This window comes from Dromiciops gliroides, chromosome 3 (genome assembly GCF_019393635.1).
Source record: "Dromiciops gliroides isolate mDroGli1 chromosome 3, mDroGli1.pri, whole genome shotgun sequence".
Lineage (NCBI taxonomy): Eukaryota > Metazoa > Chordata > Mammalia > Microbiotheria > Microbiotheriidae > Dromiciops > Dromiciops gliroides.
The window spans coordinates 632,787,209-632,812,813 of NC_057863.1; the positions used below are offsets into that span (position 1 = coordinate 632,787,209).

The following is a 25,605-nucleotide window of genomic DNA, read 5'->3' on the forward strand; positions in this document are numbered from 1 at the left end:
GTGATAGAATCTTAGATTTCAAGAACTGAAAGGGATGGCAACAGCCATGTATCTCAATTTATATATTAAATTATCCCCACTATAAAGTACCAGTTAATGGGCCAATGTATTATTTAAGTTTTCAACTGTGTATACCTGCTAGATATTGATAATATTTCTTGTGCATTTCTACAGGTCTTTAGTAGCTTTCTCACACTATATTTTTCATGGCAATATTTGGCCTCTGTCCTTTAGGGGCATTATCTGATAGCTCTACCTTTCTACTTATTGCTCTTACCTTGGCAACAACTGACACACATACTTTTGAATTCAGATCCTGTTTTTGTTTTTGTTTTTACATTTTCTGTCACTTGTTGTGGGATAACGTGTTTGCTCTTGATGGATATAGCAAATATCAATGTTGTGTATTATTATGTTAAGGTCTGCCAGTTGGATTCATGTCCTACTAAAAAAGGCATTTTCAAAATTCTAAAGTATTCTAATCTCCCTTTCACAAAGAATTCAAAATGACAACACTGTTTTTGTTTGCTTATTTTGCTTTATTTTGTTTTCCCCAATCTATTTCATTGTTCGATATAGTTTAAAGAGTTTGCATTGAAGGAAGATTTTCATTGACCCCAAGGATTCCTTTTCTTTCCTTTTAGAATTTAGTAGCTTCACAATCCCAGCTCTTACTTCATCTAATCTGGCTTTAAGGATGCAATTATTCCTAACATTACTCTGCACTGGTGAACACTATAATGTGTGACTTAGAGATGAAGGTGCTCTTGATAAAATATATATATATATATATATATATATATATGAAGTCCTTGCCTGTAACTAGTAGAAGTGTTTTTCTTTTTCTTTTCTTTTCTTTCTTTCTTTCTTTTTTTGGTGGTGCAATGGGGGTTAAGTGACTTGCCCAGGGTCAGACAGCTAGTAAGTGTCAAGTATCTGAGGCCAGATTTGAACTCAGGTACTCCTGAATCCAGGGCCAGTGTTTTATCCACTGCGCCACCTAGCCGCCCCAGAAGTGTTTTTCAATATTGTTATGGAATTGTAAGTGCTCATCATAAAAGTGTCCAGTTCCTCCATTTATGTTATTTTTTCCCTATTAGAATGTAAGCTTCTTGAAAGTAGAGACTGTCTAATTTGTTTGCATTGTATCTCCAGCCTTTATTATAGTGCCTTTGATAGTAAGATAGATAAATATTTTAGGTATGTGTACAAATATATGGATATGTCTAGTTCTATCTTCTCTCTCTCTCTTTGTGCATATATACATACCATATATACACATTATATATACATGTATTTCCATTATGTACACACATACATATTCTATATATACACACAAACATTATATATACTATGCATATATCCATTAAATATAAAATCATCATATAAATCATATATGTATACGATTCCCACATACTTTTTTCCTGCTTTATAACCCACTCCATTTTCACTAAAGCACTGCAAGTATGTGTGCTATTGGCATTTCTGATTTGTTCTAGTGTATCTTGCCTTCAGGCATGATGGCACATACCAGTATTCCCAGCTATGGGGCAGGCTGAGGCTAACATATTTCTTGAACTCCAGAGTTCTGAACCCAAAGGGCTAAGCTGATAAGGTAAGATCAGTAGTGGGACTGAGACTCTGAGTAGCCCCTGCATTTTCAGCATGGGTGAAATGGAAAGACCTAGTCTTTTTTTTCTTAAATAGTCTTTGCTTCTTGTGATTCTTGACAACTCATCATTGAGATGATCATTATGGCAGTTTTGAGTGAAAGCAGCCTGGAACCCTTTGTCTTTCCACCTATTTCTTTGATTCTTAGGAGCAGTTACGGCCCACAAACCAAGCAGGGGTATTGTCATAATCTGCTTCATCAGAGTTCTAAGGTTCCTCTTGACCTTTGCATATATTAGAGAAGTCCCAGGGCATAAGAATTATTTGCTTTACACCACCACAGTTGACATTTCCCTGCATTGCTATTGTTTGCTCCCTCCCTCTCTCTGTTCCTCCCTAATATGATTGATGATGCTCTGGGCTATGAGGTTAGCCTTTTGTTGTTGTTGTTGTTGTTCAGTTGTTCAGTCATGTCCAACTCTTCCTGACCCTGTGGACCATAACACGCCAGGCCTTTCTATCCTCCACTATCTCTTGAAATCTGTCCAAGTTCATACTCATTACTTCTATGACACTATCTATCCATCTCATCCTCTGCCTTCCCCTTCTTTTGAATTCAATCTTTACCAAAATCCAATGAGTCCTGCCTTTCCATTATATGGCTATAGTATTTAAACTTTAACACCAGTATTTGACCTTCTAGTGAAGAGTCTGAATTTATTTATGTAGTAACTGATTTGACTTCCTTACTGTCCAAGAGACTACTCTTATTGAAATATCAAATCTCAATCTCTCTCTCTCTCTCTCTCTATATATATATATAATAAAAACAAATGTGTATGTATATATACACATACCCACACATATACATATTATATATAATGTGTATATATGTATATGTGTATGTATATGTATATGTATATACAGATACAGATACAGATACAGATACAGATATAGATATAGATATAGATATAGATATAGATATAGATATAGATATAGATAGAGATAGAGATAGAGATAGAGATAGAGATAGAGATAGAGATAGAGATAGAGATAGAGATAGAGATAGAGATAGATATGCACATTTGTTTTTGACTACAGCTCCCCCCTTGCAATTGTTTTCCGTGTACATCATTCCAATGACTCTGAGGAGGGAGGGACCTCAGTGACTATTTAGTCTAATCTAAGCCCTAAATAAATCTCCAGTATAATGCACCCAAAAGTCACTTTCCAGATATAACTCGAAGGCCTTCATCAAGCATCTATCCATTATAAGTGGGGTTTTGTGGCTGTCATTCAGTCACATCTGATTCTTCATTACCCAATTTGGGGTTTTCTTCACAAAGATGTTGGAGGGGGTTGTCATTTCCTTTTCCAGCTCATTTTACAGATGACGATCTGAGGGAAGACAGGTTCAAATGACTTGCCCAGGGTCACATAGATACAGGCTGGATTTGAACTCAGGAAGATGAGTGTTCCTAACTAACCCAAATTCACTATTCATGGAGACACCTAGCTAGCCCCACAAGCAGAGTAGCCCCTTCCAAATTAGGATAGCTCTAAATGGTAGGATTTTTTCCCCCCTTTATCTCAAGCTAACATTGATCTCTTTTATTCTTGCATTTTGCCTCTGGCCTCCAATACTAAGCAGAGTAAGTCTTCCTACTCTGTCATGTATCTAGAGATAGCATTCATGGCCCACCTGAATCTCTTCTTCAGGCTAAACATGCCAGTTTCTTCAATGGATGCTCAAATGGAATGGACTTCAGTCCCTTCAAGGTCCTACTTATCCTCTTGTGAATTCTTCCATTGTATATCAATATCCTTACTAAATGCCCCAAACTGAAGACAGTACCCAAGATGAGGTCTGATGAGGATAAAGTATAGTAGTTTAGTCTGCTACCCAGTCCTCAGAACTACCTTTCTAAATAAAGCCAAGCATTGCCTTTGATTCCCTGGCTACTACACTGTACAGCTGACTCACACTGATCTTGTGGTCCACTAAAACCAGCATATTCTTTTCAGTGGAAATACATTAACAATTGTTCTTCCTTCTGAAATGTGTGACCTTTATTTTTTAAGTCTCAAATGTAATTTGCAACAAGGAGGTTCAGATTTTTACTTGTTGTATTTTGTTTGGTACAAGCTGACACACATGATAATGACAATAATATGAAACAGAAGGCTGGAAGACAATGATGTAGCCTTTTACATTTTTTTTTGTTTATTTTCAACTTTATTTGCATTGCAGTTTAAATTTTTAAAAATTTAGGGAAAGAGGTAGACTTGCCACTCCAACCTATGCCTCTACATATGTCGTTATTTTGATTGTTTGTTTCAATTTGGTTTTTATCAGGGCAATTGAAGTTTATTTGAGGAAAGATTTACAAGAGCTTTTTAAATACTACATCACAAACTTGGAACTTGCCTCAGATACAGACAATCAAAAGAATGGGCTTGATCTTATGCTGGGAGGCACTATGGGAGTCTCATGGTCTCTGCTATGTACTAAAGAGGTCTTGACCTTTCATTTTGAAGGAAGGGCTCCTAGTCAGGAACTGATAGCCAGTAGATGACTCTGACTAGCTGAAACCTGGTAGATAGTAGCAAAGAGACTCCATGATTGGAGACTACCAGAAGAGACAATGTGACCCACAGAGAGTAGAAATGTGACAAAAAGCAATATGATGATATTGGAATCTTGCAGCATTGGGGGAAGAATGGGGAGGAAGCCACATATAACAGTGTTCTCTAGCCACATATGACCCTAATGGGGAAGCTCTCCATGCATATAGCATTTCATGTATGATTCCTTGTCACTAGGGTATGGAGTGGTAACCTCAGAGAGATGGGGCATAGCGTGATCCTCTTTTGTTATGTTATTTTCTATGTTGTCCAATTGAAAATTATTTGTGTCAAACAAATGTATAATTTTGGTGGCTGTTTAATACACATCATTGAGAGTTCATGAGCTTTAATATTGAGTGACTACTTTCCCATAGAATTGCTCAAAACTGAAGCAAATTTATGAGGGGGCGAGGGCAGGATACCCTTGACCCATCCTCATCAATTTCATCTTGTTGGATTTGGCCCAACATTTTTGCCTGTCAACACACACATTTTTTTTTTTATTCTGGTTGTCATCTTAACTTGTTGCTAATTAATCTTTACTAAAATATAAATGTTGATTTTTTATTGCCTTATCCTTCCCAAAGACATGTGCCATTTAATAGGCAATGTTTGAATTCCCCAGAACCTTCAAGATCCAAATAAGTAAATTAATAATGGTCATTTTTATTTTTCTTTATTTTTAAATATTGGATTTCAATTATATATTTTCTTTTACCACTCCTAAATTTCACCATATCCTTTTTCTCTCTTCTTCCAGGGAGTTATCTTGCATATTTTTAAATAGGAAGAAAAGAAAACAAATTTAATCAATTAATACATTAAAAACTTGGTATCATATAATATTGTATATCTGTGTATCTCTTACCTCTTCAAAGAAGTAGGGAAAGATGTACCCTCATATCTCTTCTTTGGGATGAAGTTGATTCTTTATAATTTCATAAAATTCAATGATTGTTCTTCTAATTTGTGTTATTATAGTTGATGTGTACACTTTTCCCTAACTGCTTATTTCACTTTGCATCAATTCATGTAAGTCTTTCTGTGTTTCTCTATATTCCTTATATTTATATTTTCTTACAGCATAGTAATATTCTATTACATTCATGTATCACAATTTGTTTAGCCAGTTTCCCCCCAAAAAATTGGGTGCCCATTTTGTGTCTAGCCTTTTTTTACCATGAAAATAGTTACCATAAATATCTTTTATTTTAAAGACTTCCTTGGTGTACATGTCTAGCAGTGGAATCTCTATGACAAAGAGTATGGGTATTTTATTTGCACAGTTTCAAATCTCTTTTCAGAATGGTTTCATCATTAAACAGCTTCACTAACCAACATCAATGTATTAGTGTATTTTTCTTTCCATAACACCACCATCTTTGCCAATTTACTAGGTGTGAGGTAAAACTTCATGTTCTTTTTTTTTTTAAATTTGCATTTCTCTTTGCAATGGTGGGATTGAAAGGCACTTAGATGGGTATTGGTAAAGGATAGTTTGAGAGAGAATTCCCCCCAACTGTAACCCTTATAGAGTGTTAATTGTGATTTTAGGGCCTGAATTAAAAAAAAACAAGTTTCTCTTTCTAAGTTCAAATTTGGCTTCAGACAGTAGCTTGTAAGTAAATTAACCCCATTTGCCTCCGTTTTTTCATCTGTAAAAAAGACAGAGAAGGGGCAGCTAGGTGGTGCAGTGGGTAGAGCACTGGCCCTGGAGTCAGGAGTACTTGAGTTCAAATCCAACATCAGACACTTAACACTTACTAGCTGTGTGACCCTGGGCAAGTTACTTAACCCCAATTGCCTCACAAAAAAAACACCCAAAAACCCAAAACAAACAAACAAACAAACAAAAAAAGACAGAGAAGGAAATGGTAAAACCCTCCAGTATCTTGGGCAAGAAAACCCCAGAAGTGGTGAGAGTAGGACATTGTGGAAAAAAATGAATAAAAGTACAAAACAAATTTAGGGAGGCATCACTCTGCAACATTTCTGAAAATAACTGGGAATTTTAATGATTGTCAAAAATATTGACACCATTGTGTGGTCTAAAAATCTAAATGTGAGTCCTAATCTGCCCCCCTCCCAGTTTTGGGGGAGAAGCTGGCTAAAATCCACTGATAAATTTAGCAAGAATTTAGGCTTTTAAAAATTTATTAAAATATATTATAAGTTAGTGAAGAAAGAGATTGAGAAGTTTCCTGATAGCATGGAAATCCTAGCTTAGATCTAATTCAGTAGAGCCAGAGAGAAAAAAAAAAAAACAATTTCCTTTCCTAGCAGCCCACGTGTAATCTCTCACTACCAAGCCGGTGTCCGAATGACTAAAAGGGTCTCTTCTGTTCTCTGTCTCCCGCCATGAACCTATTCCTCACCAAAAAGAGGCTGTTTCCATGAGGGTGCATCCACTTCCTAGTTGCTCTCTGCCTCCCACAAAGGGGAGGTCCTTTAAGCTGATTGGTTGAGAGTGGTCTCTTGCTGATGTCAGTAGTACACCCCCTCTGAAAACAACACATCACTCAGGGCCAGCCAGGTGTGGTCCCCATCCAATCATCCTTTAGTGGGTACTTAGTTTCTCATTCTCACCCAGTTCAAACAATACTAAATCAATCAGGTGGGACCCCTGGGCATCTGCCAAATCCTATTATTTTATCACACCATCTTAGATTACATCAAAAGAAGCATAGTGCCTAATATAGGATTAATGGAAACTGGCCAATGAGCATAACATTTGAGAGCATTCACAGACTACTGGGTGATATAATCCCTCATATAGGTTTGGAACATGCTTTCGTCTCTGTTGGGCTCATCCTTTTTTGTTTTCACATGGGGGAGATTTGAAGTTGCTATAACCATGTAAGTGTCAAAAAGCCAGGAAAATAAGCTACCAAGAGGTTCCAATTCTGGATCTTATGATCAGCCAATCCATCGCTATGGCCCCAAGGAAGACCTTGATGACTCAATCTATTCATATCTGAGATAATGACTCATGTTTGCTTGACTGATATTATATATACAAACTATTAAGTATTAACTCATCCTCCTCAGATACTTAGGCTGTATGGTGGGAAATTACCCAACCATAAGGGGAGGAGAGATATTTATACATCTATTCTGTTTTATCTTTGCAACAAATATCCCTTTGTAATAGTAAGTTATGTTAATTGATTAAATGGAACTGGATGCTAATTAGTAGTGGCTTGCAATGGAGGAAACTCACTAGCATAAGTGTTCAAGGTGATGGCATTACAGAAAACCACCCTACTACCCCTTAGGGGTACCCCTAGAACACTGAGGGGGGAATGCAACTGTCCTCCTTCTGCATGTATATGTTCGGTGTAATCAGTATACAAGGAAGTTAATGGTTCACTTGTACTCAAACCTGGTTAAATCTCATTTATAAGCATTATATTCAATTCTGAGTATCATATGTAGGGAAGACATTAACAAGCTAGAGAATTTGTCATCTCAGACACAGACAAGAAGCTGCTTCTTATATGATTAACCATAGACAAGAGTTTGAGTCTTTTATGGAGTGGCCTTCAGTTTTGGTGAGTTTTATACAGAATATAGACTAAGCCTAGACTTAAGACGATTTGTATTGTATTTCTATTTTCCTATCCTTCTAATCAACATCACCTTGTGACTACCATACAATAAAGGCTCTATCTAGAAAACCAGAAGCTTCTTCCATTTACTAGTCTGGAAGATAAATTAAGGGAAAGGTTAAGTAGGGGAGATTTATGATCTAATATCCAATTTTAATCTCACACTACTAACAACAGCCCACATTTTACAGTATTTTATATGGTTTGTTGTGTGACTCATTTTATTCTCAAAACATTCCTTTGAAATAAGTGCCATTATTATCCGCCTTTATCAGGTGAGAATACTGTGGGTCAGAAATCTTAAGTGACTTGGCCAGGGTCATACAACTAATAAATATTTGAGGAATGATTTAAATCCAGATCTTTCTTGTTTCAAGCCCAGTTCTCTGTCTATTCTGCAATATGCCAAAATGTGATAAAGCCACCCAGGACCTCTTTCTATAATTCCTGATTCAGTAATGCTCAGTCATGCATTGAGGTCCAGCAAGGTAATGACTATCTCTATCTGGAGTGTTATCTGACCATGAGTGCTTCTGAGTATTGTTTCAACAATATAAAATTGGCAGCAAACCAAATTAGTCAGAGAGCTTTACACATGTGATTTGGAGGTAAAGCACACCTCAGGCATTTTTGTAGAACCTAAACATAAGTCAACTGCCTAAGATTGTACAAATAGATCAATATAGTTCCTTTGTTATTTAGTGGTTACTATGGGTATAACACCTGCTCTGCTTGTTTCTGTGTACATATGTATTATATTCCCTATGGAGGAAGGCACGTGCTGTGACCAGATTTCCTACACCTAGTTTCATCAAGTTCTTCTTAACCTGCCTTCAAAAGTAAGGATACATTAACATAGTGGCTAGAACATTGGAATTGAAATTAGGAAGACCTGGTTTCAAATTCAGATTTAGAAAATGAAAAGTTATTTGACCCTGGGAAAAATTCCTTGATATAATGTCAGAATTTGGGATGGACCATAGTTTCCATTTAGTACAACTTGTACTTAGAAAAAAAATAATCTCCTCTAAAATATAATTAAAAAGTGATCTAATGGGGGCAGCTAGGTGGTGCAGTGGATAGAGCACCGGCCCTGGATTCAGGAGTACCTGAGTTCAAATCCGACCTCAGACACTTAACACTTACTAGCTGTGTGACCCTGAGCAAGTCACTTAACCCCAATTGCCTCACTAAAAAAAAAATAAATAAAGTGATCTAATGCAGAGACTGCTTGGAGACATGCAAAGAGGGAGAACCAACCACATCTTGAGGCATCTCATTCTACTTTAGTTCTAAATTCAAGGTAGCATCCCTTGACATCTAGACCAAGTTTGACTCCACAAATTCCTCCCACTGTTTCCAGTCCTCCTTTCTAGACCAAATAGAATACTGTACATGCTCAAGATTATAGCTTTTTCCATACTTTAAATCAGCCATCATGTTTCCATTGAATCTTCTCTTCTCTAGATCCTTCTCTAGGAATTGATTCTCATATGACGGGTCTCAAAGACTTCACTATTCCAGCTTCTTTCCTCTGGATGCTATAGTTTATCAATGTCCTCCTTAAACTCAGCTCAGTTTCCTCATCTGTAAAAAGGGGACAATCACATCTAACACCTTGCTCACAGGGTTTTTGTGAAGATCAGATGAAAAAAATTGATGTAAAGGATTGTGCAATCCTTCAAAGATTATACAATTTCAGTCATTTTTATGCACACGTACTTTTGGGAAGAATTTTCAGATTCTTATTATGTAGTTATCCAAGGCTTTATCACATCAACAGCAAATCTGGGTATGAAGATTGGCCTTTATTAGTGTCATGGAAAAAAGGCAATCTAATATAATTTAAGGCATTGTTTGGATGTTTTCTGAGTGCTAAACAATAATTGAATCCCTGGATACTGAGCAGGATCTGACCACACATAGTGAAATTATTTCTTGGTCATAAACTAAGAAGTTAATTGGCTTCATTTCTTTAAATAGATTCAATTATTTAAGTAGTGATGAATCTTGCAGAGGTACTTACCAGTCAGGGATGACTAAAGGTGATGGCTGTCTGAAACTCACTCCCCAAGAGCCTTTGCATACCTCCACTGAGGAGTGTGAAGATTGGTAAGGGATTTATTTGTGCATATAAAAATATGAAAAACTGTCCTCTGTGGCATGATTATCCATGTTAGCACATAACTTGCTTATTAAAAATTAACAAAGTAAAGAAATAGTTCTGATACCTAGCAGAAAACTTATTTTTCTTAAATAAAAGTTGGGGTTAGGAGTTGTAGACAGTTTGTGAGTCAGGGCCCTTTCCACCTCCAGGAATTCAATTTTAGCTCATGCCTGGTGTCTCCTCTGTTTCAATTCTGTTCAGTGAACTTTTTTTACTTCTATGAATGAGTTGAAACAGGACTTTTATCAGTGATCCACATGGGGGAGCAAATTCTTTGTTACCACAGGGACCACAGGGGTAAAGTTATGGACACCATGCTGATTTCACCTTCAAAATGTCTTCTCTGCATTTAGCCCCTCAATTTCAATGTAGAATACAGTTCATCAACATCTGCCCACATTGTTTGACTCATCTATTTCTTTTGAAAAATTCCCCATAGGGAATCCACCTAAAACACTCAACTCTTTTTCTCTTAACATTTCAAGGATACCACACAGATTGTCCATGGGCTATCTCTCACTCTAGTTACCTGATCAGCCTTTTTCTCTTTTGTGAATACATTTCTTCAATGGAATACTTTATTATAGCTTTCCATAATTACTTGTTAGTAATGTGTTACATTCTGCTTACACTCAACAGCTCCAAAACAGACTAATTCTTCCCTCTCTCCTCACAATCTTCTTTTCAATTACAATCAGAATTGTTCCATTGTCTCTGACTTACATTTCCATAAATTCTGAATTATACTTTGCTTTTTTTTTCTCTCCACCTCACGACATCTAATCACTTGTTAAGTCTTGTCCACCCTACTTTCATAGCTATTCTCCATCCCTCAATCCCTTTGTTTCTTATATCTTCCAAAATATAAGTAACATTTATTCCACAATTTTTCTCTCTCCCAGAAATAAGTTGGTGGTGTGTCTGCAATCTAACTGGGCTGGTGTTAGAGATTTTTTCTCCAGCCCCGTTTGAAAGGAAACCCATTTTTATAGAGGGGGAAAAAAGACAAGGAAGGGAGCAGCTGGAAGGAATATCCCAACTGACACAAAAGTGTAGCAATTAAGAGGGAATGACAGCTCTGAAAACTCTGCTCACCTGAGTACCATATCAACACTCTGTTATTGTTTTTCATTCATTCAGTCATGTTCAACTGTGTATGGACCAGTATGGACCATACTGTCCATAGGGTTTTCCTGGCAAAGATACTGGGGTAGCTTGCCATTTTTTTCTCCAGTGGCAAAGAAAGGTTAAGTGACTTGCCCAGGTTCACAGAACTAGGATGTGTCTGAGGCCAAATTTGAATTCAGGTCTTCCTCATTCCAGGCCCAACACTCTATCTGCTAAGCACCAAGCTTCCTAATTCTACAGTAATACTGTAGCTCTCCACCTAGGGCCATATAACTTGGTGAGGATTAGAACGATTTTGTTTAATCCTTGTATTAATACAAATCCTTGCATACCCTGAAAAATGACCAGGACATCATACACACTTACTAAATGCTTATTGAACTGAACTGGATTGCAGTAAATCAAATTGAATTGAATCTACCAGCATTCTGGAATCCATCTTCTTGAAAACAATGATAATAATGATGAGGAGGAAATCTTCTGATCCATTTCATTAGTAACCCTAAATGAACTTGAAAAGATTACAGGGTATGGACCTTTGTGTAAAGACCCCTCCCATGGAGGTAAATGTGTCTCAGTCTCTTGCTGAGAGTACACAGGTAACTCCTTTAATCAATCTTAAGGATAAAACTGCATACAAGATGATTAGCAATCAAGAATAAGGTGGGATGGACTCTTCTTGGAGAAAAGAGTTTCCTACATAGTCTATAAGATTGGACTATTATTCAGCTCACCTAATTTCTCTTTCATCTTTTTATATGAAAATTTATGGAGCAGTGGTTGTGGTGGAGGTTGTGTTTAATAAATGCGTTTTCATTCTTTCATTTTGGATAATCAACAAATATTTATTAAACATTATGTGCCAGGCACTGTACTAGCATTGGAGATATATATGTATGTATGTATGTATGTGACTTGTGATATGTATGTGATATCCATAGTTTCCCTTTAGAATGTAAGAATGCAAGGAGGATCACGTCTTCCCTTTATTTTTTTTTATACCCAGGATGGGACCTCCATCCATTTGTACCTGGAATCCTTGATAGAGTCCTGCATCATGAATGACACTACAACAAAAATGTAAATGATAGAGTGATATTAAAATAATAATTAACAGAATTGTGTTCACCTGTATCCCATCCCTATCCCTTGAAACATTTTGACCAATCTGGGTCATGGAATAGTAAGGGAGATAAGGGTGTGGGAAAGGGTTTCTCCTTCTAGACTGACTCTGTCCCTTAGCTTAAAGCCCACTGCTGTTTCACCATTTAAGAAACATGCCTGAGCTCCTGACTTTTAAGGGATTATTCACATATGCAAACTCTCTAAAGCTAGAACAAATATACCATTAATTAAATCTACCTACAATTTAAATCTTTTCCGAGTGATCTTATGAAATGTTTGCTAGCAAAATGATTAACTTGTAACTCTGTAGATAATGAGTCAGTTTTAAGTTATTTAATTAATAGCAGAATTATACTATTCACACCAAACCCTGCCTTTTGAATTTAATTTAGGGATTCTTTTCAAGTGATTATTCTTTATCCATAGTCAGGTTTTCTTTTGTTGTAAGTTCTTGACAAATTTTTCAGTTGACATCCTTCCCAACATCTTTCTGAGTGATTATTTACTCTCTAACTGATGAGCCATTTGGGTAACTGGGATTCTTGCCTTTCCTTTGCCTGAATGAGTCTCATTGGCTCCCATACTTAAGCTCTTGGAAAAAGTCTCTAATGAGGGCTAATTAATCACCTTCTACCCACTCCCTGAGCAGCTACATTAGATTGGAGCATGCCCCAAAACAGTAATCTTCTCCTCTGGTGCAAGGATACGTGGGGCCCTGATCAAGTCTAACCTCAAATTGCTTCATTAATGAGGTTGATCATTCAGGTAGGAGATGAGCTCTGGTAGAATTGGAGGAGTTCCTAAGTTCCCTCTACTCTTGCTCAGCATTACCTGTGCAATTCTTGGTGTCACCATAGTATCTGAACATGATGGTTAGTTATATAACAAAGTGACATCTTTCTTTGCTATCTTCCTCTTGTTGGAAACACACACATATATATTTATATGTTTGTACATATATGCATAAAATTTTGTTTGTTGTTACATTGTGCGGCCATATTATTCTTCACCCTGGAGTAGGGTAAAATCATCTCCAACTGTAAAGCTCGGAAATAGCTGGAACCACCCTCCCTTGTAACAAAGAAAAGTTGTTAAGCAGAGGTATTCAAAATTCTGGGAGTTCTCCTTTCCTTCCATAAAAAGAGGAGTTGTTTCATGATTTATTGTCTGTGACCATTAGTGTGTGTGTGTGTGTGTGTGTGTGTGTGTATGTATGTATTTCCCTGTGCCTATATGGGTGTGTTTACCAAGAATTTGTCTTCATTTAGACCATGAGTTCTTAAATTGAAGTCCATGAACATTTTTTTTTTTGCTTTTAAGTAATTAAATCTCAATATACATTGGTATCCTTTGCAAGCCTTTGAATTATACACGATTTTAAAATATTTTTTTCTGAGAAGGAGGTCAAAGGTTTTTCCAAATTGTCAAAGGAGTCCAAGACACATGCAAAAAAAAAAAAAAGTTAAAAATCCCTGCTTTAGCGAATGTTTATTTAGTGTGCCTGAGTGGTTTAAGGCATATACCATTTTCCTAAACCAAAACCTGCTTTTTTTCCTGATGGTCAACAGAAGTAGACCTGTGATTAGGAAAAGGATCATAGAATCATAGATTTTGAATTGGAAGGAAAATAATTTCATCCAAATTAGCCAAAAAAATGATAATAACAACAATGGCACAAATAATAGCTAGCCTTTTATAAAGTTCTGTGGGATTTACAAAGCATTTTTCTTACGCTATTTCATTTGGACTTCACACCAACCCGAGGAAGTAGATGTTATTTTTTTCCCATTTTATAACTAGGGAAACCAAGGCAGAAAGAAGTTATAAGTTGGCTGTGGCTACCTAGCTAGTAAGTGATGGAGGCGTGATTTAAATATGGCTTTTATCCTGACTTACAACACTCTATTCACTCTGCCATTTACATGAAGAACAGAATCCCAGAAATGTATCTTTCCCAGTGTCACATAACTAGTAAGTGGCAGAGCCAAGATTTAAATCCCGATCCCCAGACCCCAAAGCTAGACTTTAGATGTACTGTGTGAAACTATGAGCATTCTTCTAATTCTTCTGGAGGTATCATTGGTTAGTGGGTTAAAATAAGTTCTAGACTTGAAGTCAGGAAGACCTTGGTTCAAGGCTTATTGCAAATGTTTAATGACTTGGAAACCGTAGTCAAGTCACTTCTCCTTTCTGAGTTTCATTTTCTTTATTTGGAAAAAGGGAATTACAACAATGATTCTGACACTACCATTTTTAGAGAGTTTCAGGGAAGGCTTAAAGGACATCATATGTAAATCTTTTGCAGAGCTTAAATTAGTATTTCTATATCACTGATTATAAAAAAAAAAATGATAAGGGGCAGCTAGGGGGCACAGTGAAAAAAGCACCAGCCCTGGATCTGGAAGGACCTGAGTTCAAATCCAGCCTCACACACTTAACACTAGCTGTGTGACCCTGGGCAAGTCACTTATCCCCAAATACCTCACCAAAAAAAGCAAAACAAAACAAAACAAAAAACAATGATAATCTCATTCTTTTTAAAGTTTTTGGATGGAATTCACATAGAAACCATACAAGGACATGTAGCTTTTTAATTAATTATATTATTCTTTCATATTTGATGTTCTCTGGATTCCTGCTTGGGTGGATAAATTAACTGTATTTTGGGAAATTTAACAGATTTATTGAGGTAGAAGCTCATGTAGACTTGTAGGAAACATCTTTGAAGCAGCTAAAGTTATTGTTTGTCATCACCATCATTGCCATCAATGAAAATGACAATGATGATGACAACAACGATGATGCTACTTATGACAGTGATGATGATAATGCACTTTGGGCAATCTGATCAAGTGGCTGACAGCTTCTCCAGAGAATGTGCTGCACATGAGGTTGAGTAAAGCCAGTGGGAATTGGACTCCATTGTTTTTGGCTACTAGGGCAGTAGCTTGTCTGTGAGAGGAACTGCTACAGAGAGGGGGAGACTCATCCAACTTTTCCCAAAGTAGCCTGATTTCCAGCATAAAATCTAGCCTGGAGCCTGGCTACTATTGCTCTCAGCTAGCCCAGAGCAAGGGCCTTTATGTTGCAATGTATCACAGAAGCACTATGCAGCAACCTCCACACATTAAGTTCTTTGAAAACACTTCTCAGGTCAGAGCAAGGGAGGGCTTAGATTTCCTAGGTGAAACTGTTTCACACCCATTTACTCCACCAGAGACCGAGAGTCAAAATAGACAAAGAAGAAACAGGAACCAATTATGGGATCATCTTTACACCATCCATTTTCCCTCCATTCTCAGTGTACTCCTACTCTCATCTCTGCAACCATCACAATCTGGGATCCTCTGACCAGGCACCCCAAGGATTTTGTGGCATCCTTAGATCCTCTTACAATCCCTTCACTGAAACTCAAAGTATCTGTCCTCAGTCTTTTCTTCCTATCCTCTACCCCCCATAAGCTCCTCACCCCCTGCGACTAACTGACTTGGGTCCTTCATACATTCTAATCAATCTGGACTATTCTTCAAATGTGATCGACCATCTCCTGGCCCAGTGGAAAGAATATTGGATTTCTGGTCGGGGACTTGACTTCAAGTCCCAGTGTTCCCATTATGTCTCTTTGCCTATGAGTCCTTGGGGAAGTCTCGTACATTCTCTAGGTCTTGTTTCCTCATTTATAAATGAGTCTGACTAGATCTTCTCTAATGTTCCCTTTAGCTCTAACTCAACCAAATAGCAAGCTTAAAAAAAATTGTGTATGGAAAGCTAGGTAGTTCACTGAATAGAGTTCTAGCCCTGGAGATAAGGATGACCTAAATTGAAATCTCGCCTCAGACACTTAATATCTATATGACCCTGGGCAAGTCCCTTTACTCTGATTGCCTCCTCCCTCATGCAAACAAATAAACAAAATATATTGTGTGGCATTGACTATTTTTGGCTAATGATATACAACTACAAAGAATGAAATATTAGCATTTTTTTCCTACAGGGGAGACAACAAGTACATACATATATGCATACATACATACACACAGAGATAGACAGGCAGACAGACAGACAGACAGATAGATAGATAGATAGATAGATAGATAGATAGATAGATAGATAGATAGATAGATAGATAGAAACACACAGAGAATAACTGTAAAGGAAAAAAAACACAAAGGTAGACCAAGGGGGATTTGGGGCAAGTCTAGACTACTGCAGAATGTGTCAGCCACGTGTATCATGGTTTCCTTAGCCCCACTCTTGTCTCAGCCAGATCTATCACATTTTATCCTGCCATGGTTCTCCACTACCCTGAAAGGGCAATGTGAGTATCTTTCTTCTGGCATCAGCTCAAGTCCACATTTACTGTGTTCCCACTATCTTTAGGGACACAGTGACTAGAATCCAAGTTCCATTTAGCCAACTAACATCAAATTAACATTTATAACGTGAAATTTACTTCAGAGATATAACAAAAACATATAGAGATTTCTCCTAACACCTCAAGGACATAATCTACATGCACATATACACAACATTCCAGTTGCTGGGAAGGAGAAAGGAGGTGGATTAGCCTCAAAGTTTAGTTAGTTCATCTCTTACAAAGCATTAGAATAACAAATTGAAGTAAAAAGCCAGCAGTGCTGGGTTCTGCTGGGCTTGAGTGCTAGACCCTTGCTGCTCAGGATGTTGCAATTGGCCTGATGGCAACACCTGGTCTGGAATCTGGGATTCCTAGATGTTCATTCACACTCCTGGGTCAGATTGAAAAATTCCTGTACTCAGCATATAAAAGAATGAACAAAAACGGGCAAAGGCCCAGGCCCAATTCTTGGTGCCACCTGACCTACTCAGGAGGGAGATAGGAGTCAGTCTTTAAGCCACGCCCCCTTGATACAAGATATGAATGAAGGAATTTTATCATCAGATATGAATGCAGCAAAATGATGATCCATAGGTGATAAATCATTCCATTTTAAAGATGTCAACCATATGGGCTATGCAGCCAATAGAAAAATACTATACCCAAAAATGTTGTAGGCTAACACATAATGCCCATATTTGCTGCAGTGATCCAGTCTCTTGGAAGCAGATCCTCAGAATTTTCTGTGTAGTTGATACCATTTTAAGTGGTCTAGGTATGTACCAAACCCCCATTACAATAGTTTGGAAAGAACACCAGAAGTTGAGGAGATCAGGAAAGGTTTTATGCAGAAGGATGCTGGTTTCAAGAAGGAAGGAAGGAAGGAAGGAAGAGGAAGGGGGAGGGAAAGTGGAAGGGAGCAAGAGAGGGAAGGGAGGGGGTAGGAAGGGAAAAGAAAGAAAAAGAAAGAGATAGAGAGAGACAGAGACAGAGAGACAGAGAGAGACAGAGAGATCTCCAAGTGCCTATGCTATGCCAGGCACTGTGCTAAATGTTGTATAAATATTATCTTATTTGATCCTTACAACCACCCTGGGAGGGAGGAGCTATTATTATCCTCATTTTACAGTTGAAGAAACTGAGACAGGCCAAAGTGACTTGTTCAGGGTAACCGAGCTATTAAGTGTCTAAGGTGAGACTTAAACTTGGCATAAAAATGATAAGAAAAGAAGGAGAAGGAAAGAGAGAAAGAGAAAGGAAAAATAGAAGGAAAGAGAACAAGATAAAGAAGGAAAGAGGAAGGAAGGGAAAGAGAGAAAGAAGGAAAGAAAAAGAAAAATGAGATAAATTGCCAAAGAAACACAAAATATCCAGATAAGAGCAAAAGGTGTTTCAGAAGGGGCATTTTGTTCTATTTTGATTTGATTTGTTTTCTTTGAGAAGGTATATATAATAGACTCCCAGTTTCATATATAATCCTATTGTTCTCTCCTTTGCATATGGAAATTGCTGTAACATGCTTAGTGGCCACCCCTGGTAAAACTGTCTCAACAGATGGGTTAAAGCAGGTTGCAAGTATCTAATAAGCTTCATTACCCATCAGGCATATAGGAGGAGGTCTACCCTAAGCTTGTTAAAACTTCCCCTAGGTTGAATGGGCAGATGAGAACAATTTGCTCCAGTAGCCATGAAGGCAACTGTAGCAGGCACTGTGGAATGCTCAGAGCCATTGCCAGTCATCCTGACTTTTGTCTTGCCACTGTACTTTGATGGCTTTAGAAGAGAGAGTGAGGCTCATGACTTTATGCAACTCTGCCTCACTTAAATCGACTTCATGAGCAGATCAAGACATCACCCCATTATGTCATGGTCTTTTTCAAAAATGAAGGACCAATCACAGCATAGGGACATATCAATATTTGTTGATGATTTTCTTGATTTTAATAAAAAAATAAAGAAACTGAAAGAGATTTTATTGAGGGTATGTTAAGAAGAACTGAGTTTAAATCCCATCACTGTCACCTCCTAGCTGTATGGCCACAAACGAATCATTTATCTTAGCCTCAGTTTCCTCAGTTGTCCATATGGATAATGATTGCATCTCATATAATTGTCGCAAAGAATGTACTTTCCAAGTGTGCTTCTATAATTGTTATTATTATTGTAGTAGTAGTTTTTGTTGTTGCTGTTATTATTAGAATAATAATAGCAATAGTAGTGTTTTCAGCAATATATTAGGCACAGCAGAGATTTCAAAAGGAGAAGACATGACCCTTGTCCTTCAAAGACCTTATAATTTAGCTGCTTTAAATAGGATTCAGGGACATAAAATAGCTTGATAGCAATATAACAAAACATAAACTAATGCTCAAATGTGTGATACAGATCATAAATTGTATGGGACTTAAGAGGAGGAAAAGAATAATGTGGGCTGAAGTACCAAGGGGAGGATTAAAGGAAATTATTGCTTCTGAAACATTCTAAGTTTCAAGTTATTTCTCTGTATACCTTCAAATGATATAAACCTTCTCAATCCCACCCTCTCTATCTCTCCATCATTCTCTATGCTCACCCCCAGAGTGTTGTCATTTTTCTCACCTCAGCATCAGAGGTAAAAGTACCTCAATGTCCTTAGAATATAGGTGCTCTTACCCTAGTGTAAATTTTTGTTTTAGTATTGACTTTTAAATGAAACACCCGTGGGAGACAACTTGGACCAGAGGTGGAAAATTCTTTGAACTAAGCGTCAAGGGACTTGGTTTCCAATAGCAGTTCTGCCACTAAATAGCCAAGGAACTAAAACTCTCTGAGGCTCTCTGAGCCTCAGTTTTGTCATCTGAAAAATGTATCAGCTGGAATACATAACCTCTAAGATTCTATATAGCACTAAAGCTATAAAAGCTGTCATCTCTTCTACATAAAGCTCTGTACAGTGTTGAATACTGGGGAAAATACTGGACATGACTGGATTCAAGTCAACTATGACCTCAGACACTTATTAGGGATGTAGACCTCAGTAAATCATTTAAGCACTCTGAACTTCATGAGAATGACAATAAGACCCACCTCTGAGGGTTTTTGTGAAAATCAAATAATGATTTAATACATATAAAGCATCTTGCAAAACTTAAATTATATATGTGTATATATACACATATATACATCCATACATGCATGTCTACATATATGTATATGTATATTGTGTGTGTGTGTACACACACAAACACAAAGTGGGCCAAAAGTCACAAAGAGATCTGATGTTTTAATAACTTTTTGAAAAATATTTTTCTTTATTTTTGCCATTTATGAGATTTGTTTTTTCACATGTAATTCAAATTCTTTTCCTATCTATCTATGTATCTATCTACCTACATATCTATCTATCATGTTTCTCTCTCTCTCTCTCTCTCTCTCTCATATGATGCTCTGGTATTGTAAATTAACAACCACCACCAAAAAAAAAGGTGTTATTAAATACTTGTGACTTTTGGTCCACCCTGTAAAGGTATGTAGTATATGAAGGTATATGTATATAGGTTATATGCATATATATATATATATACACTTGTGTAATTTAAAATTCTAAATGTGGGTTTTAATTTGTTTCCCCAGTTTTGGGGGAAACTGACTAAAATCACTGATAAAACGAGTTTAGGCTTTTAAGGGTTTATTGAAAGATAGAAAGAGAAAGATTGAGAACAGAATTCCAACAGCCTGGCAATCCTATCTTTCCTCAATTTTCCTGTGAATTCCTCTAGAGTCTCTCTCTCTCTCTCCCACCATGGTGAAGTCAGGAACCAAAAAGCAACAGAGCTCTCTGCGCAGGCCCTCTTTCCTCCTTCCTGTCCCCTCCCAGCAAATGGGAGGCTCCTCAAGTTGATTAGCTGATAGCCTTGATAGACAGCACCCATGAGCAAATGTCACTTCCTGACGCCAAGGAAAAGCCGCATGGCCTTGCCCTCTGAGGCCTTCTCCTCATGGTGGAGCTCTCCTATAGCAAGTCTCCAGTGGGTGGCATCATTCCAATCATTACACACTGTTATTCATATTATTTCCTATAATATATTTAAGCCATGGGACTCCAGTGGGAAAGAACTTCTGTTTCCATTTTCTCTGTGTAAGATCCTATATTGTTCATTTAGGCTAGTAGTAGAGGCAATGATTATGATCGTGATATTGGTGGTAACGATGATGACATTGACAATAATGGTAATGATGTTATTAAAGATGCCGGTGCTAGTGCTCGTTTTGATAATTGTGGTGATGTCCTTACAATGTCCATTGCTCTTAGTCTATCATTCTCATCTTTCTCCACCAGAACCCTGGACTCTAGGTCTTTCAGCTCTGATAGTTGAGCTTTTACTTTACTTTGCCGGGGCCCAGGTACCCCTACCATTTCCCTGAAGCCCCTCCTTTTCGTTTTCTCTTGTCCTAATTAGAATGTAAGCTCCTCGAGGGCAGTGACTCTTGCTTGCTCGTATTTGTTTCCCTAGTGTGTGGCATAGTACCTGGCATATAGTAATAACTTACTGAATGCTTCATCCTGCTATTTACCTATCTATAATTTGTCTATATACCTATCTATACATTTATCTCTAGCAATATCATTTAGCTCTCTACTCAGCTATATACAAGGAGGAGGAAGAAGATAGTAGTATTGTAAAGGACAGAAGTGGTTATACTGGTGATTGTGCCGATAATGATGGTGGTGACTATGATGAAGAGGAGGAAGAGGAGGATCGTGATGATATGCTACAGTCTTTAGATTCATCTTTGCAAAATAGTTTTTGTTCAGTGAATCACCTATAGGCATATTCATCAATGAAACAATTCTGGGGGGTTTTCTTCATTTATCCTTTTTTTTTTTTTTTAAATGGGGCAATGAGGGTAAAGTGACTTGTCCAGGGTAACACAGCTAATTTGTCAAGTGTCTGAGGCCAGGTTAGAACTCAGGTCCTCCTGACTCCAGGCCTGATGCTATATCCAATACACTACCTAGCTACCCCAACTTGGTTTTAAACTTAATTAACTTCCCATGTTAAGGTACAGGTTTCCAAAATATTTGAGTTTATTTTTATTTAAACATTATTTTATTGTGGTAGTAGTAAATGTTGGTTGGAAGCTTCTAAGAGAGTATATTGTTGGGTTAGACACTTTTGGTCTTCTCCACTATGTGACTATCCAATTATTCACTAAGCCTTTTAATTTTTCTAAAGCATATTCCTTGGATCTGTCTATCCCCCTCCCAATCTAATTTGAACCTTACAATAATCCTATGAAGTAACTCCTATTATCATATCCGTTTTACAGATGAGAAAATGGAGGCTATGAGAGATTAAGTAACTCACCCAGGGTCCCATTCCTCTTGAGAGTTCCCCTGCAACAACTGCTATTCTTCTGATGGTAAAGAGAAGGCAGCTATCTCTGTGGTGAGTGTGTACTTTTTTTTTTAATGAACATGTCAAATCTTTCTATATAAACATCCAGTAAAGAGAAAAATGACAATCTAATTCATCTTTAAACACAGAGTACTAACAGCAAATGGGTAGGGAGATTGCACTGCTGCTTGGCCAGCACCAGGAGACCTCAGGCCTGACTGGGCCCAGCTCAGGCACCATCCAATCTGGTGCAGAGCCACACAAGATAGAAGGGTCACTAAGACATTGCATATTTACAAGACCAGCTACCAACTGGACGACTTGGTAGTGTCAGGCCATTTGTTCTGGAATTGGGAGGGAGGGGGTGGATCAAGACATGTCTTTGCATCATACTCTGTGGCTACAGGGGTAAGTGGGGGTGGGGCAGGGCACTGGGAAGAAGGGAAAAAGAGGGTTTACTTAGCAGAGAGAATGAGGGCCACAATCAGAACATACAGGCCAAGTACCTCATCGAAGATCAGAATCAGGGTCATCCCTATGTATAGTTGGGGCTGCTGTGCTGTCTCACTAACACCAGCATCACCTATAATGCCAATGACAAAACCATCGGCCAGCCTGCTCAAGCCCACGCTGAGGCATGCCCCAGGTGAAGGAAGCTCTTGAACAGCGGGATTCCCGGTGTCAGAGAGCTGGTGATGAGAACGACCACCACCAGACCAGAGATAGCGATGATACCAGCCATGAGGATGGGGATGATTGACTTCATGACCAGCATGGGTCTCACGACTGACGTGGCTGCAATACCGGTCTCATTTTTGGCTGTGCCATAAGCCACACCAAGTGTGCCGAAGACCATGGCAGCTGAGGTGCCCATTATGGAGAAGAAGGATAAGTATTTGGGACTCTTCAACATGTCTGTGCAGGATTGGTAGGCTGAAAGATGGACTAGGTGAGGGAAGAAAGCCAAGGGCACAGGGCTGGGTAGCTGGTAAAGGACTGGAGGGTGGGTAAGCAGGTGAAATGGTGTTAATTCAGGAGACAGGTGAGTGCATTTTCTTAAACAAATGAACGTTTCTTTCATTCAGAAGTCACTTTTCCGTTCTCCTGGAATCGATTCAACAAATGTTTATTCAGCACCTATTAAGCATAGCTAGTGGCACAGTAGATAGAGTACCAAGTCTGGAGTCAGAAAGATGAGTTCAAGCACCGGTCCTGGATTCAGGAGGACCTGAGTTCAAATCCGACCTCAGACACTTAATACTTACTAGCTGTTTGACCCTGGGCAAGTCATTTAACCCCAATTGCCTCAGTAAAAAAACCCAACAACAACAAAAAAAGAAAGATGAGTTCAAACCCAGCCCAAGATATTTATTAGCTGTGTGATCCTGGGAAAATCAATTCACTCTGTTTGCCTCAGTTTTCTCATCTGTAAAATGAACTGGAGAAGGAAATGGCAAACCATTCCACTGTATCTGCCAATGAACTTCCAAATGAGATAATAAGAATTGTACATAATGGAAACAACTGGACAACAACAAAGAAACCAAATGTCGTGAGCCAACTCTTTCAGCTGAAGAATAGGACAAGCAACCCTACAAGGCCAGGAGCTTATAAATTCAGAAGAAAATAAGGAGAAATCATTTTGGGCAACAGTTGGAATAAACGACTTCTGGAGTTCCTAATGGTACTTTCACAAAGAATTTATTAAATATTTACAGTGAGCCAAGCTTTATCGACAAATCTGAGGGTATATAACTGTGATTCAATGATTCGTGCATCTAGAGGCATTCAGCAGGATTCTTTGTTCCAGAGCAGGAAGATCCAACATGAAATACTGTAAGTGGCATAGGAAAAAAAAAAAGGTTCCAAATTGGAAATCAGCAGATCTGTGTTCAGATCCCAACTCTGCTCATTATTACCTGTTAGTTATTGGCCAAAATTATGCTTTTTTCACATATGAGAAAAATGAAGAACAGAGAGGTTGTGTGCCTTACCCAAGGTTACACAGCCAACAATGCCTAGGACAGGAGGTAAATTAAGGTATTCCTAACTCACTCTTATGTGGTACAGTGGAGAGAGCCCTAGCCCTAAAGTAAAAAAAAAGACCAGAGTTCAAATTTGGCATTTTCTTGGCAAACATGCTGGAATTGTATGCTATTTCTTTCTCTACCTCATTTTCTATGAGGAACTGAGGGAAACAAGGTTAAGTGACTTGCCCAGGGTCACATAGCTACTAAGTGTCTGAGGTAGGATTTGAACTCAGGAAGAAGATGAGTCTTCCTGATCCCAAGCCCCACTGCTCTATATCCACTGAGCAACCTAGCTGCCCTAGTTGAATGCTTCTATGTAAATCACTTAAACTGTTTACCTCATCTGTAAAATGGCGTTGTTGTGAGCATCAAATAAGATAAAATTGGTAAAATACTTAGCCCGAGCCTGGCACACACAGATGACAATAAATGTTTATTCTCTTCCATCTTCCACTCATTTCTTTTCCTCTACCTACTGCACTACCTAGGTGCCCTTTCATAAATTAGATACATTGGACTACATGGATGGACTATCTTGGGAAGCAGTAGTTTGCACTTCGTTCCAGATTCTCAAACAGAAACTAGATGGCATTTGTATGAGTTCTTGATCAGCTAAAGGTGGGAATCAATGTTTTCTGAAGCACCCTCTGTCTTTGAGATTCAGAGACTGAATTATCTCTGATGTCCCTTTTAGCTGTTAATCCCCCTACATACACAACCATCTATCTATATATTATCTATCTATCTATTTATCTATCTATCTATCTATCTATCTATCTATCTATCTATCTATCTATCTATCTATCTATCTATCTGTGTGTGTGTGTGGGGGTGTGGGTGTGTGTGTGTGTGCGCGCATGTGTGTGTATACTGACCATTTTACACAACATTACATCTTATGGCTCCTTACTTCTGTAGAGGCTGCATCCCAAGACTGAACTCTTCTCCCTCATATCGTCTTCCTCTCGGAAACCCCGGATCCCATCAGGGCTCAGTTCCAATGCCACCAGACCCTCCCTGCCTCTACCAAATAGAAATGCCAAATTACTTTGTATTTATATTCCTCGTAAGCATCATCATAATCTTTATAGTCCTTACTATCAGTACAGTACTATCATACCTGTCAGGATCATAATTGTGTCGCAACCCCCTCCCCCTTGATCCAGGTAGAGTATATGCTCCTTGACTCTGCAGACATCCTTCCTTCCTTCCTTCCTTCCTTCCTTCCTTCCTTCCTTCCTTCCTTCCTTCCTTCCTTCCTTCCTTCCTTCCTTCCTTCCTTCCTTCCCCTACTCCCTTTCTCTGTCTCTCTGTCTCTGTCTCTGTCTCTGTCTCTGTCTCTGTCTCTGTCTCTCTCTCTCTTTCTCCCTTTCTTTCTCCACCTTCTGGTGAGTTAGTGGCTGCCTGTCATATAATAAGTGCTTCATAAATGTCTAGTATTTGAATGAGTGAAATGTTATCTCCTTGAGAGGAGGGAATCTTTCATTTGGGAGGGTCTTTCTATGCCTAGTGCCTTATACAGTGCTGAGCATGTAGAAGGCTCTTATATTTAGCTGATGTGATTTAATTCTTG

At 38.2% G+C, this 25,605-nt stretch overlaps 1 pseudogene; it reads right to left on the minus strand.

The window, feature by feature from the left end:
- Positions 1-22,457: 22,457 nt before the first annotated feature.
- Positions 22,458-22,915, minus strand: LOC122750700 (annotated as a pseudogene).
- Between the last annotated feature and the right edge of the window lie 2,690 nt (positions 22,916-25,605).